General features: G+C 43.4%; 2 protein-coding genes across 3 annotated transcripts in view; one reads left to right on the forward strand and one right to left on the reverse strand.

Moving 5' to 3' along the window:
* Positions 1-15,594, reverse strand: part of LOC132994413 (cytoplasmic phosphatidylinositol transfer protein 1-like) — a 78,715-nt gene that overhangs the window by 47,677 nt on the left and 15,444 nt on the right. The gene's annotated exons all lie outside the window — the stretch shown is intronic.
* Positions 606-15,594, forward strand: part of psmd12 (proteasome 26S subunit, non-ATPase 12) — a 46,462-nt gene continuing 31,473 nt past the window's right edge. The window contains exon 1 of the mRNA XM_061064729.1: positions 606-610. The gene's annotated coding sequence lies outside the window, so the exon portion shown is untranslated. The remainder of the gene's footprint in view (positions 611-15,594) is intronic.

Genomic DNA, 15,594 nt, shown 5'->3' on the forward strand with positions numbered 1-15,594 from the left:
AGCATACCAATTGAAACGACAAACAAACATTTTTACACATTCCCCATATTGCACAAGATGTGCACAGAAAACCCAACATCGATGAGAGGCACAAACAAGTTTATAAAAAGGTTCAGTTTGCATCGGGCGACTCTGTGTCGTCTGTCATATTGAGAGCGGAGGATGTGAGACACATCAGACAATACACTCTGCACTTGCCTGAGAACATATTTCTATTCATATACTGACTGGAGGGAGAGGGCTTATGCTCTCTAAGAGTACACCTGCAGGGAAGCAAAAGAATACTTGACTTAACCTGTGTGATCCCAGCATGCACTATCGTATAAATAAGCTTCAATCCCTTGTATCTCTGTGCATGCATGCGGGCTCAGACTCTAAAGTTGTTTAAAAATAGGTCTGCATGTATGATAACACAGGCCGTCTTTCTATAGCGACAAGCTGTTAGGCTTAGATGTTCACCGTGGAATTTCAGAGGGAAATGTCAGCAGTCACAGCATCAGGAGAGGGGAGAAAAAAGAGTCTATGAAAATATGGGACAGGTGGGGTCTGAGGGAGGTGGAGGGTCAAACGGAGATACTGTTTGGACAGACAGGAACACAAAGAGCAACACACAGAAAGAGCATCATGCTATGACTTCAGTGTTTAAGATTTAAACACTGAAAATAATAACAAAACAACCCAGTCTTTCCTCTGCACTGCATTATTAAAGGAGTGATATGTAACTCTGACACCTAGTGTTTAAAATGGGTACTGCAGTCCAAATTCAAAACATTATAGAGAGCGCCCCCTCCTCTCTAGAGTCGATGCTCACACAGGTTGCCATGTGGTGGACACTGAAGCTTCAGTGTTTAGCCAGCTCTGCATCGGTCTGTAAACCTTTCTGTGTTCTAACCTCTCTCCATGTTTCAAAAGCATCTCCAATATTGATCCTAGTTTGAGCACGTTTCTGCTCGTGGAGCTTATTAGAAACATGCAGAGGCTTTTTAGGCAAACTGAGGGGCTCATTTATGCAACAGAGCAACAGAGTCCAACCCTATAATAACTTTTTTTCTGTATACCAGTGCTTTCAGTTTTAACAAAAGAGCGGAGAAGAACATAATAAAGCAGTTTCATTGTGTGGATAGAGATCAGGGGCTGGCAGGGAAAAATCCAGGGAAGGTCAGAGTGAAAAATGTGTCTGTTATTTTCACACATGCAGCTCATGCAGAAAATTTCAGGACATTTGCAGGAGTTTTGTTCAAGTGTGAAAGCCCCACGACACAGAGGAAAGTGTGTTATTTGCTCTGTGTTCACTCTCCACCTGCAGGAAGATCAATACAGCTCTCCTTACTCAGGGTCCATTGCTTTCGGCTCCCTGAAGAGAGGTGACTGACCGTGAGCGTGTGTGAGCGAGAATAAGAAAGAGACGTGTGTGTGGGTGTGTGTGTGTGTGTGTGTGTGTGTGTGTGTGTGTGTGTCCTACAGATGTTCAGCACACATTTCTCTCAGCTGTCCTGGAGTGAAAACTGATGCAACAAGAATGTCAAACATTTTCGTCAAGGCACAGCCAGGCGCTCAGAGCAGCTCACACAAACTGCTGAGTAACACAGAGGAAAAAAAAAAAAGAAAAAAAAAAAATACACCAGGCTGCTTGTATTCCCTGATGAGCAGCGTTTCCTCCGTCATTCATAGTGGAAAAGCTGCTGAAACCACATCACAACCATGGGACAGTGACATTCTCCAACAGCCGAGTGGAGTTCATAGAAGAAAACGGAGCGGACTTATCAACACATTCATTCAGTTGTTCAATCAGGTTTTTCAATTAAGAAAACTCACAAAAACACGATAAAATAATCATGCGCTTATTCCATCCCGGTTAGATTTCTGCAGTTCACTGAACTCTGGTCTCACCGGACACAACCTAAACAAACTCCAGCTGATTCAAATTGCCGCAGCCAGATTCATAACTAAGTCCAAGAGGAGAGAACACATCAGATTTTAGAACCACTTCACTGGCTCCCAGTCTGATTTACAATTGATTATAGACGGTCAGCACCAAATTACATCGCTGACCTCCTGACCCCCTATGAGCCTCCAGTAGGTCATTACATACTTGTTTATAAAATGCTTTGTGACTTGTTTTGAAAAGCGCTCTACAAATAAAAGTATTACTGTTATTAACTGGTCAGGATCGGCAGCAAAACATGATATTCCATAACGCCTGCATACTCAGGACTCTTCTTATTAGCTCAACTAAACTTCTGTTTAAGTTCATGGCTCGTGGTAAAATTAAGCTCATGCCACACTTGGGTTGTGAGGCATCTTACGTCATTCCTATCTTTGTCAAGAGTTTGCCGTACTGATCAGGATGGCCCTCGTCAAATTCCTGGTTTGAAAATCTGGCCCTTTTGAATTTGTAATTGAATAGCCCTGACATACAGCAACAGTACGGCAGCTTTCAGCATCAGCTCACGCTTCCTTATGTAGCGTTCTTTGACCTAACATCCGGTGTTACCACGGTAACGATAAACATGTTACGTCTGTCATGTTGGCCGGCACAACAAGACACGTGCCGATACAACTCTAAAATGATGGATTTCTTTGGCCTTGATAAATGTTTGAAATATTGGAGGGGATGCAAGTACTCAACGAAAACATATTTAACATTTTATTATTTCATTTTATATACTTTGGTAAAGGAAAACAGAAGTCACAGTGCTGCTGTGATGAAGCTCTAATCGAGGCTTAGAGACATACAGAGAGAAAGAGCCACCAAAGTAACATCATTAAAACAGACTGCAGTGGACTTGCGCAGTTAAACAGAACAGCATTAAAGGTTTGCAGCAGTCTGTTTTTTTTTTTTCTTACTGCAGGAGTGTTGGTTGGTGCGCTGCATGTGATCCATTTGTCTGAGAGTCAGAAAAGAAGAGAGAGAGAGAGAGAGAGAGACGGAGGAATGAGGTGACGTTGCCAGAAAGGCAGCCAAGACAAGACATTTCAGTCCCTGTAAATCACCTGACGGACATTTAGTACTTAATGGCTGGCTCTGCTTCTGAAGCCAGTGGTAGCCTGGGATCACTTCTACAAAAGGAAACGTTAGCCCAGCCAAGCAGGTGTAAATAAAATGCTTATAACGTTGAAGAAAACGACACCACTGGAGATGTGAAGCTATTCAATATCCTGTATCAATTCAATTAGCCAGGAACCTCCAGGAGCATACCCGCATCAGCCAGTATCTTGTCGTTTACAGCAGTTTCTCTTTTGTTTGGTCAACAAGAGTAAAGTAGCTGACTCGTCAAGCAGCCAAAATGTCAAACAAACAGCAGCTGGTACAGTAAAAGGCTGCCGTCCAAACGTCCTTGACCTTGTTACTCTGTTTTTTTGGTGGCTAAAGGAAAACGAGCCGTGTTTCCATAACAATGTTGCTAACAGGGAGTAGCGATCCAAGGCCGAACCAAGCAGTGTTGAAAAATGAAGCCCAAAAAAAACTGCAGTTCCTCGAGTGTCTTTTGTTGCATGCAAAAGCAGAGGGATCCTCTTCAGGTCCCATATCAACAACTTTACAGCCTGGTTAAACACACATTGCGTATCAATAGCTCTTATCTTCAGGACTGCACAGCTGGATGATGGTTTTCTTTTATTCATCCGTTTTGATTATATTGAGGCTTAGAGTTATAGACACATTTGCACAATTAGGGGTCACAGCTGATTTGACTGATGTTGTAGCTGTTTGTCAGGAGGCTTAAATGTCAAATCAGTAAGATATAGTGGATTAAATGATAAAGTGACCTTACTATATGATCAGACATTAAGGAAACATGTTATGTTGAAGTGCTGGCTTCTCTGACAACAATGCAGCAGCCAGTATGTCCTCCTTATAACTAGGATCAATATTGGAGATGTTTTTGAAAAATTGAGAGAGGTTAGAACACAGAAAGGTTTACAGACCGATGCAAAGCTGGCTAAACACTGAAGCTTCAGTGTCCACCACATGGCAACCTGTGTGAGCATCGACTCTAGAGAGGAGGGGGCGGGGGGAGACAGCTCTCTACAATGTTTTGAATTTGGACTGCAGTACCCATTTTGAACACTAGAGGTCAGAGTTAGATACTGCTCCTTTAAGGCTGCGCTCTCTTTTACCGTTTCTAGATTGATGGAAAGTTAGGTAGACTCAACATTTCCAATATGTCGACCGCCATCATTCTGCTTCAGAAACCAATGGGTGACGCCTCTCACCCCCGACTCACACATACTCCGTGCGCGCCGCGGTCCGTCAGCGCCACAGCGCAGCGCGCCCTGTGTGAACACAATGATTGACTGGAGTGGCAGATAAGCACAACGTAGTGCGCGGCGCTGACGGACCGCGGCGCGCACGGAGTATGTGTGAATTGGGGGTCAGCCTACGTCCATGTTTTATACAGTTTGAAGACAGAATCTAAGGAATCAAAGCATTAAAGCATCAAAGCATTAAAAAGGAGATGAAACACACCGAGCATATAGAATATAGACCCTCACAGTTTGCATGTGTGGACTCTGACCTTTGCAGACCACTTACATGTTAACCCCGGTTTATCTACAAACACTCAGCAAAACAAGGGCATGGCATGCAGAGTCTGTTTGGCCTTAAACATCACAAGGAGGGCTGTTAATGGAAAGAAACCTTTGCCACAAACACAGAGTGCAGTCATCTCGACTAAACACTCCTGGTTAGTAAACAACCAAACACGCACTCCAGACTCCAGTGTGTAAACAAAAATGTCTGACGGTGGGATTTTCAATTTTAGTGCATGCAGAAAAGTTTAGCAGCAGACTACTTCAGATGTTGTATGAGGTTAATAAAAAAAAAAGGAACGCATACTATACTAATACATTTAGTATTTCCATTTAAGGCTGATAGAAACTAAGGTTATCAAAGGTTGAAGTGAATGATCTTAACAGGAAGGCAGCATTATATAACAATGTGTTTTTAAAGGGCCCACAGGTTCAGGCTTCTTTGTGGTAAATGACACATTCAAACAATCGACTGGATTTTCTATCCATCTTGTTTTGTCCACTTTCTTCCCCTGCAGCGTTTACGGGATGGAGACATGCTCCTCATGTACGGTTATTCAGAGTATGTGAAAGCCAGCTCTGTTTTTGGCAGCACCTCTGCTTTCTACAAATTACTTCCTCCCAGCTGTCAGCGTCGTCAGAGCGGCTGTAACTCATTTCTCTCTTTTCACCCCCCTCCCTCCCTCCCTCCTTCTATCTTTCTTCCTCCTCCTGAATGCCTCTCTTCGTCCTCTCCTCCTCCCTCCTCCTCCTCCTCCTCTCCTTCCCCACTTCTTCACTCGGAGCAGTGAAGCCACCCACTGAAGGAAAGGGGGAAGGTAAACAAACAGAGGAGGGAGTCTTGACGTTTTCGGTTCAGCCCTTTTGGACGGGTTTCAGCTGCCTGCGTCGGCCATCTGAAACAAGGCTGCACCCTCGGCTAAGGTCAATCCAGGAAGAGAAATCGTATATTTACGCGCATCGATAGCTTCTATGTCAACACTCGTTCATCTAGCTTGTTATGTAACTATGTAGTATGGGAAAAGACTGTTTTTTTATTTATTCTAACAGATGTACAAAACAGAGGATCCCAGGTTACCACAGCAGTGTTTAGACACTGAGTCTTCATGAGAAAGATGGAACAGCAACCTTTGTTTCATAATGTTGGAGCTCTTTTGGCACTCTGTGTTGAACACTGAAAACACTGTTTGTCGAGCACAACTTCCCAGTAACCGTAAAATGAGGGAAAGCAAAAGATCCTCTTATGAGGCCCCATGAGTGGCTTTCAGAAATATGCACCTCGGTCCAGTTTAGCCTCCCGCTGACGTCAAAGCCCTAATAAGGCCAATCAGCCGGGCAGCAAAGCCTCTCTCCCCTTGTTATTTTCAAGGAAATCACTCAGCTCTCTCCAAAATATCTGCACTGTTGAGTCCTGGCCAGCATGTGTGAGCGTGCGGATCAGGATGTCTGCGCTGAGCCGCTGTGTGCGATGACATCACTCGGGGTGCAGAGGGGAAGGAAGTTGGAAGGAGAGAATGTAACTTAGACGGAGACAAAGCAGAGCCACGTCTTATTCATTACTGGGCATAACATTCATGCCTCAAATGAAGGTTAAACGCTGGCTTGGCTCAATTTCCATACGTGTCTCTTCCACAGACACTTGTACATTTTATCCTCAAGGTAACTAACCACAACAATATCACAACACACGTGTTCTTACTATAAACAACAAAAGGCCATCACTTTGACTCGGACGATGGAGTTTGATTCAGTTTAGACTGTCAAGATCAGACTGTGCAGGAAAGCAAACGCACGTCCATCACAGCAGTCACACAGGAAAAGGCAGCTGCTGAAGATAACTCACATGTAAAAATGTACTCACACTAAGCTCATCATTTACAGGAAAAGAAGTAGACAGGGGGGTTTCAGAGGAAGGGTGTGAACCATCGCTGTCTTTGACAACAATAAGGGTCCAGTTAGACTAAAGACGGACACAAAGAGCAGATTTTCTCAGGGTATGAAGTTGATAAGTTCAACTTTTTAAACCCACTAATTTGGGCACATAACCAAAGTAAAAAAAACAAAAAAAAAACAGTTTACCAGAAGCCTCGAGAAGTTTTCATTTGATCCTATAGAGGACCTCTCGCTTGTTTTTATTCTGTGGTTCACAGAGTATCTTTGAATGATTCACAGCTTTGAGATACTGTTTATCTTCACTGGCCTTCAGTGCAGCCTGGAGGCTTATGTTGAAGGAGGAGGAGGACTCAAGAGACGAAGATGAAGGTGCAGTCAGTGGATATTTGTTTTAAAAGAAGTGAAACGTGCAAAAACAACAAAAGACGACTACGATTGGAAAGTGAGGATAAATAAAGCCGGTACAGCAGCAGCGCTCGTTACCTGAGTTTCAGAGGGCTTCTCTCCAGCGCTTACTGTTGCTAGGTTTCAAACGTTGGCTCCTGACACATCCACCTCCCTCAGCGGGGATTATTATGTCCCTTTTAAATTGCTCCGTATACCCTGTATTTGCTTTTAATTAAAGAAAATGTCATTAATGTCAGATTAGTTTCTCCTCGGCCATTGTTGTTAATAAAGCTGATATCAGAAGCCCCGCCCTTCTGGATTTTGATTGATTGGTGTGGGAGGAGTGAAATGGATGAGTGTGAGGGTTGAACTATTTACTACAGAAAGCACAGCTGCAACATGCCACTGCATGAAGAGCAGGATGTTCGTCACAGTCATTGTCACTGGAAGTTGCTGGAAGTTCAAATTAACGGCTCTTCACGGGAATTTACAGTCAACACCGATAACCGCCTGTCACTGCCAGGAATTGTCGTAGATTTGGCTGAGTCAAGGTGACAAACTTCAAATCTAAAAGACATCAACATAGCTGATCGTGCGTCTTTAAATAGAAATCTGAATGAAAGCCTGATGCCGTTGGTTAGTATCTCCCTCCACAATTATATTCAGCTAGCGCCGCAGCGTGTCCATCGTCCCACACGACGTTCCCTGTGTCTGTTTTGTTAATGAGTCAAACCTTCAGAAACACAGCAGCACACAACCCGCTAAGCCACGCAACCATTCCTGACTCACCTCACATCGAAAATTTATAGTCCCGTCTTTATCTGACAAAGTCCGACTTCCCTACATAAATCACAGTGCAGGGAGGGGGAGCACGTCTACTTTACAGAATGATTTCCTCTGTTTTGGTTCTGTAAATGGATGCTGTACAGATGCACATTCCTGCATCTGGTTATAACAATATGCAACACTTAGAATAAAAGACAAAAAGCAAACAAAGAGAAGATTCAACGCCTCACCCAGGAAGATCTGGGATTGTGGTAGAGAGCTTTGGAAAGGGTTGTCCTCAGGAGGAAAAAAAAAAAAAGATGTGGGATGAAAGTGATTCATTTAGAAGCATGCACACCGAGAAAAGAAACTTGTGTGGGAAGTCATCGGCAGTGTATTAGCGCTAAACGAAGCATACAGAGCAACAAACTGGAGTAAAAACACGAGCACATGTTGACCAACAGGAGATGATTCATGTTAGCGACTCTGTGTTCTCTGTAGATTCAAAGAAAAAGACTCAGAGTTCAAGACTTCCATCGTCAAGAGCAGCTGCTGAAGGCAAAAGAGAGACATAAAAACGGTGTTGGGCTTTCTGGGTGACCCCGTTCCTCTGAGCGACGGCTGGCCTCGGTCATGAGCAATACCCCCTCGTTACAGAAGAGTGGCGCTGCCTGAACATATATTGGCATTTAAAAGTCGAGACCGGAATATATAACCATCCCAGTGTTTTCAGGAACATACAATCAGGCTTATATCAGACCATTACAGTTATGTTTAGAAACGGCTGCTAGGGGTGCCGGTGTCCCATGTACAGAGGCTGTAGTCTTCTAGGAGGGTGGCCTGGGTTCAAATCCAACATGTGGCTTCTTTCCCGCATGTCATTCCCCGCTCTCTCTGTCCCTGATTTCAGACTCTATCCACTGTCCTTTCTCTCCGATAAAGACAGAAAAAGCCCCAAAATAAAAAAAAGGCAGTAAAAAAAGACTTCCACTTACTGAAGCTGTTTCTGTGCGAGTTTTAAATTTAAAGGTTTAAGCTCAACGTGTTTCAGAAACCAACCCCCTCAAGTCTTCTTTGTCAAATGCTGTGAGTTGATAGCAGACGGTAACAAGGTGCAGCAGAGCTTCTTTACAAAGGGAGGACAAACTGAGAATAAATGTCCGTAATTGTCGGTGATTACTGGAATGTCTGAGGGGCCGTGAGGGGCAGCGGGACATTAAGCAGAGCCGAGCAGGGTGCTTGTTAAGACCTCTTTAGGTCTATTTAAAGAGCGTGCACATCTGCCCGCTGTTTGCCTTTCCAGGGCTGTAAAACCTGGAAAGTGAAAGGACAGTGAAGCGTGATGAGAGAGAGAGAGAGAGAGAGAGAGAGAGAGAGAGAGAGAGAGAGAGAGAGAGTGGAGATAAGTCTTTATGAGATGCTCACTTTGACTGTTTGCACCACAGACTCCTAAAGGAACAGAACGGGACACCTTGCTCAAGTGCTCTTTTTTTTGTTTTTTTTCCACTAGCTATAGGACACTTAAGAAGGCTGTCAAGAAACATTACACTGTTGTTATGGAAACTCTATGAAACCGAAGCACACACAGTAAGCACCCTAAAGCTGTGTTATGCAATCTTTAAATGTTGGCCCTGAAAAGCATCCGTCTGAAAATTGGAGACTTTGAAATCATGTCGACAAATTCCTGATTACAACCAAGTTCACATTCAATTCAACATGTTTTTAAAAGTAACGGGAAGAATCTGCTTTTCAAAGAGATAACAGGAGCCTTCAGCCAAACTGGAACCAGCTCAGTGTGTATTTTGTGTTCACTTTATCCTTTGTGCTTCCAATCAAACCTGGTTCGGTCAACTTTGCCTAATGTGAGTGCGCCCTTAGACGATAGGTTAATCATATGTTCTGGTTAGCAGAAGGGGCATGGCGATACCAACCGATTCTGCAGTCTGTCTCCACATGTTCAAAATGTCAGCTAACAGCACAGAGGTGGTTTGACTTTACTTTATTGGAACTGGATGAGCTGGTGCTGCGTTGTCCATCTTTAATAAAACTCTTGTTTCCTCATATCAAGCATTTCTTATTTTTTATCCTTTAAGACTTTCACATTAAAATAAATCACAGCTTAAATGCTTTGCAGGAGTTTTCTAGTCAGCTTGTCTCGGGCCTCCGGAGGTCAATGAGTGTCAAGTCGAGGGTTCAACTCTATCCCCCGCCTGTTGTGGAGCTCAGACAGACAGTCCAATGCAAGCCATTTAACAGGATTTCAAATTTCAAATGTCAAATGTACCCTGAAATATAATGAAGTATGCTAAAGTGAAAATGGGTCACTTGTGCAGCTGGCTGCAAAGCTTTCTCTCCCAATTAAATGAGAACTAATACCCTTGAAAAGTGATGAGTAATGCTTCCAGCTGACCTCAGTGGGATGCAGCAGACGGGGCTAGGGTTGGTCCCTCTTGGTCTACATGTCATGTGCTTTCTTGTTACTTAGTCAGGTGATCCCAGCAGTACAACATGTCACAAGTCTGTCTTTGAGCTCTTTACTTCTTTGCAGGCTCTTTCTTTCCTGGGGAATGAATAGATTTTCTGAAGTAGTGGGATGAATTCACACTTTCACGATGTGTTTATAGTCAATGCTCTTATTGCAATAACGATGAAACTGTGATTAAGAGCGCAGCCTTAACGAGCCGTATTTAATCCCCTCAGCCTGTAAATGCAACAGAACATTAATTTAAAACATGCGGGCTTGCAAAACACATAAATATAACAAAGTTCCTGTTGTGTATATCCACTACAACAATCTTTTTATACAAGTGCACAGAGCAGAAGAAGGCTTGTCTGATATTAAAATGAAGGAAGAATTCTGTTTAATACCTTCGCTTTAACTCACTGCCCTGACTCAATGTGATTAACCCTCCTGTTATCTCAATGAAAAGATAATATCTGCTTCTTCTTGAACCGCAAAAATAATTCCTAACTTCACCTCTTCACCGCACACTTTCTCTCTCTCTCTCTCTCACACGCACACACAAACACACTCACACACACAATACTTTCACAAGTCAGTGCATCTTAGCGGGTATTTTCACTCCCTAATCCTCTAAATCATGCAACAAATCAGCTGTGGTCCGGGCTGACTCAGGTGAAGAGGATGCTAGAATGAGGAGGGGGATACACACATGAACACACCGATGTGCACACACACACACACACGTGAGGCAGACAATCAATCCTCACTCTTATTTTTCAATAATAATAATAATAATAGACTTTATTTGGCATGGACATCACAGATAAATTGGACGAACCAGATGCATTGTTTAAGTGTTTTAGCAAGCATGCTAGTTCTCAACACCTGTCCAAAGAAGGGTTGCCTTCCTACCTTTACTTTACTATCATGTGAATGGCAGTCATTCTGCCCTGACAACCTCCCTCCCCCTTTCTCACACACACACACACACACACACACACACACACACACACACACACACACACACACACACACACACACACACACACACACACACACACACACACACACACACACACACACACACACACACACACACACACACACACACACACACACACACACACACACACACACACACACACACACACACACACACACACACACACACACACACACACACACACACACACACACACACACACACACACACACACACACACACACACACACACACACACACACACACACACACACACACACACACACACACACACACACACACACACACACACACACAATCCATCTCCTGCCAACGGCCAAGACTGCCTAGATACCAACATCCACTGTGAAGCCATTAAGATAAGACCGAGTTTATTAGCTTCGTTTCAGCAAGCGTTCAGTGGAGAAGATGATCTCTGTGTTTCTTTATCACAGTCCCCTCGTGTGGAGGTGACAGGGGAAATACTGACCTCACAGTCGACCTGCTCTTCTAGAAAACCACATACCTTCGAAGAACTCATCCTACAGGGAATCGAGACTAAATGATGTTCTAGGTCAAACCAGCACAGTCCTGATTTTTCTACAATTGCACTGAAGTGGCTATCGTGGGAGTTATTTGAGCTCTGTGCAGACGTATTCCACTAGAATAAAAGATTGAAACTGAGCTTTAGCCGACACGTGATGCATGGATGACGCCCCACACCAAATATCAAACTGGTGATACACTCAAAGACAAATCCAGATTAAACATCAACTAGTGGCTGGCAGCTGCATTACAACTTAGACACATTTTTTGTTTAAATACTGGGACCAACATGCAAGGGAGACAATGTTTGAACTATTTAGTTGGCTTATCACCATAGACTGTAAACATTAATGTATGAAGCCTGAGAGACGTCACCCATCTGTTCCTGCAGGGGGCTTTGGAGGCTAATCAGCAGCAGCCGCCATGTTGGAGCTGAGGCGGGTTTTAAGCCTCTTCACAAACTGTTACATCGCGCCCACCAGTCAATCAGGTCAGCTACACGCCAAACTATGGATAACACTTTTTTTTTTCAAAATCAAAACGGAGCCGTTTTTAAAAATTCACCCCCCCGTACAGTGTGTGCCAGTGATGTCAGTAACTAATCAGACCTATTTGTTGTTTTGTACCAGGCTGTAAACATGTTTATTTATGCTGTAAAAACAGACTTTTTTGACATGTGACTTCTGATGTTCCTGGAGCCAGCCTCAAGTGGACACTCTGTGAACTGCAGGATTTTTTTGGCACTTCTGCATTGGAGCATCATCTTCAAGACCGGAGGTTGCCGCTTGCTTATCACGCACATCCCTACTCAAGACGAGTTGCTAAAAACCGGAGTGATTCCAATCAACCCCTGGTTATGTCGGATTAGAAATATTAGAATGCTGAAATGCAAAGATGTTGAACATGGTTAACATCAACATCAGATTGTTGGATTAGTTATTAAGATTAAGATTAAGATTTTACTTTTATTGATCCCCGCAAGGGGAAATTTCAGTTTTTACACTCTGTAGTCATGCAACACACACATACACACATGCACACAAACAGGATCCTATGGACATGCAGTAAGGGAGAGATGTCAGAGTGACGAAGCTGCCCACAGTGGGCGCTCCTGAGCTGGTGGTGGGGAGGGGGTTTGGTGCCTTGCTCAAGGGCACCTCAGCAGTGCTCAGGAGGTGATCTGGCACCTCTCCAGCTACCAGACCAACTTCCATACTCCGGTTCCCAACCCAAGTCCCTACAGACTGAGCTACTGCCGCCCCCAAATTGAGAGCATGTCTGATGTTTGAAGTATTTCTCTGAAAGTGTTGGTGGTGCTTAAACCTTTTAACATGGAGGGAACAGTAATCCCCATGATGCCCTGGGGCACTATTATTTCCAGTCCATTAAGTGGTGCCCCCTTAAGTCAAACTCTTCACACAGAAAAAAAATGCTCCCAGCACTTTTCCATCGTCTGAAAGCAACAGATTAATAATTTTGTTTAGTTGGATATCAGTGCAGTTTATTCAGCCTCAAATTATTATGATTTAAAAAAAATGCTTGATGTTAAAATCTCAGCTTCAGGGGAAGGTAAGACTCCATCATCTGCCTCATTATTTGACAGTTTTAACAGGGATGGTCTTACTCCATAATCACTATAATCCACTCTGCGCTATGGGCGTAATGGTAGGGACCGATGGCACTGGTAACCATAGAAACGAGCGATGATAATGAAGTGTGCCAGCATATAGCTATCTATAGCCAGTCTAATTTGTGTCTATGTGTATTCATATTCGTAGTGTGTGTGTGTGTGTTTCAGCGAGTGTGTTTTTTTGCCTGTGTGGGCTGAGCTGATAGTTCTTTCAAAGACACGTTGCACCTGTGTGTGGGCTGGAGGCATCGCAGAACAGCATGATGACCAGTGTGCGCTGATGTATTCTTATCCTGAGTGTGTGAGAATGCTCTCAACTCACAGTGGAAGTGAACATTTCCAAACTTTCTAACAGCGGGCAAAAGAGAAGCGCCTGTGAATCACAACCAGCAACTTTTTTTATCTGCATAATGTGCTCATGTTTACGCACATCATGGCTTCAGAATATTCTGCTTTAGAGTTAAAGAGACATTAAAGAGATTGGTAAACAAAACAAAACAAAAAAAGCAATGCAATCTTTGAAAGCTGTTAGCTGAATAGTGGTGATAACATCATTTTAATGTGCCTGCAAACAAGCAACAGTTTACTTGACACAATACTACAGAGCTGCTCAGAAACCACAGATTGCATTAAACCAGAGATGGTTTCCCTTTCAACATCTCCTCACATTTCATGCAGTTGCTCAAGCTTCTTTTCACCTCCGTCTACCTCTCGTCTTCCTTTCCCTTTTTCCATTTGCCTGCATTTTAAAGCAAGTCCTTTGCAGGAGAGGATCGCCTGAAACCTCCTCTCAGTATCTTGGTTTGTCTGCCTCTCATCCTGTGGGGGTAAATCTTTCTCTCTCATATCTCTACGGAGAAATAATAATAAAGTCTGCAACAACCGAAGGAGCTGCACTTCAGCTCTTGTGCAAGTACAGATTGGAAAGAAAACAACAACTAAAAAACAAGCCTGTGTACACGTACACATACAAGTGAAACAACAGTGAGTGAGAAAGGACCAGCAGAAAATGAAATTACATTTGATCAGATGATAACTAACGCTTCATAGCCTGCAGTGCTAAAACTAGTCAGAAATAAAGAAGAGCAGTCTGCAATGCAGCCTCAGCCTTGATCTGTGTCGGAGCACATACTACATGGCAGGCTGTTGATAGATGAACACAGGCCTACTGTACAGCCAACGTCACGCTTCAATGAAAGCGTTACCGATGCAGTAATTGCAGAATCAGAATCAGCTTTATTGGCCAGGTATGCTTACACACACAAGGAATTTAACTTTGGTGAACTGTGCTCTCTTATGTACGAGTATAACATTAAATATCAACAATAAACACAATAAGCAAAGATTTGCAGACGTAACAGAGATACTATGAGCCTATAAAGCTTTAAGCAATACAACGTGTTTATGTAGAGCATGTGATAAGGATTCTCCTCAGCCTTCTCAAAGGAGGTCACATTCTGGGCTGACCCGAGGAATCAGGTTTGACGTCAAAGTAAACTCGTCACCTCAGCGTGTCTCTTGCTTTACCTTCTGTATTTGCTGTGAAATGCCGGAGTCTGTTGTGATTTCAGGACATGCTGCTCCTGAAATACTCCTCAGCTGCTTGTTCACACATGCACTTCAAAGCGGGAGACTTTCACTGTCGGACGGGAGGCAAGCGTCTCAGGAGGAAGAAACTGAGGAGGAAGAAACTGCGTCCAAAACTATGAGTAAAGTTTTGGGCTTTAGCTAAACTGTACGTGTTATTGAACGTATTCAAAGCATCAAACAATGAGATACTGTGAATATGCATCTCACTTGTTGATGAAGAACATACATTGTAACGAGTATGAGGCAGCTGCACAACATGCACAAAACATTGCACTGCTCGCTCACCCGTGGTGGATTCTCCTGACTCTTACCTGCTGCATTCACACATCTGCCCGTCAATCAATCGATCATTGCTTGTATAGCTCCAATTCATAACAAGTGTTATCATGAGACGCTTTACAAAAAAGCATATGGGATAAGATGCAGGAAAGATTCCTCCTTTGTATTCCTCGCGTTCCTGTTGTCTCAGCGTTCGGCTAGATCGCCATGCTCATACTGAGACGGGGCTGTTTGTGCCAGGCGGTGCTAAAAATACATTTGAAGGCCTAACAACAAAGAAAACAATCAAACCTTACAAATCATTACTTTGCTCCTAATCCTTCTTATTAAACTATTTCTGTGGAGCAGCTGTACACATTCACTTAGTGCTTTATCCTCCATCCAGCTCTGTGTTTTCTTCTGTTTATCCTGTTTAACCCCCCCCCTGCTCATAAAAGGAATCCATTTAATTATTCATAAAACACAGCAGGGGCTGTGGTAATGTGGTTATAGCAGAACAAATACTAATGGGAGGACCTGCAGGGTGTG

This window comes from Labrus mixtus, chromosome 2 (assembly GCF_963584025.1).
Source record: "Labrus mixtus chromosome 2, fLabMix1.1, whole genome shotgun sequence".
Classification (NCBI taxonomy): Eukaryota; Metazoa; Chordata; class Actinopteri; order Labriformes; family Labridae; genus Labrus; species Labrus mixtus.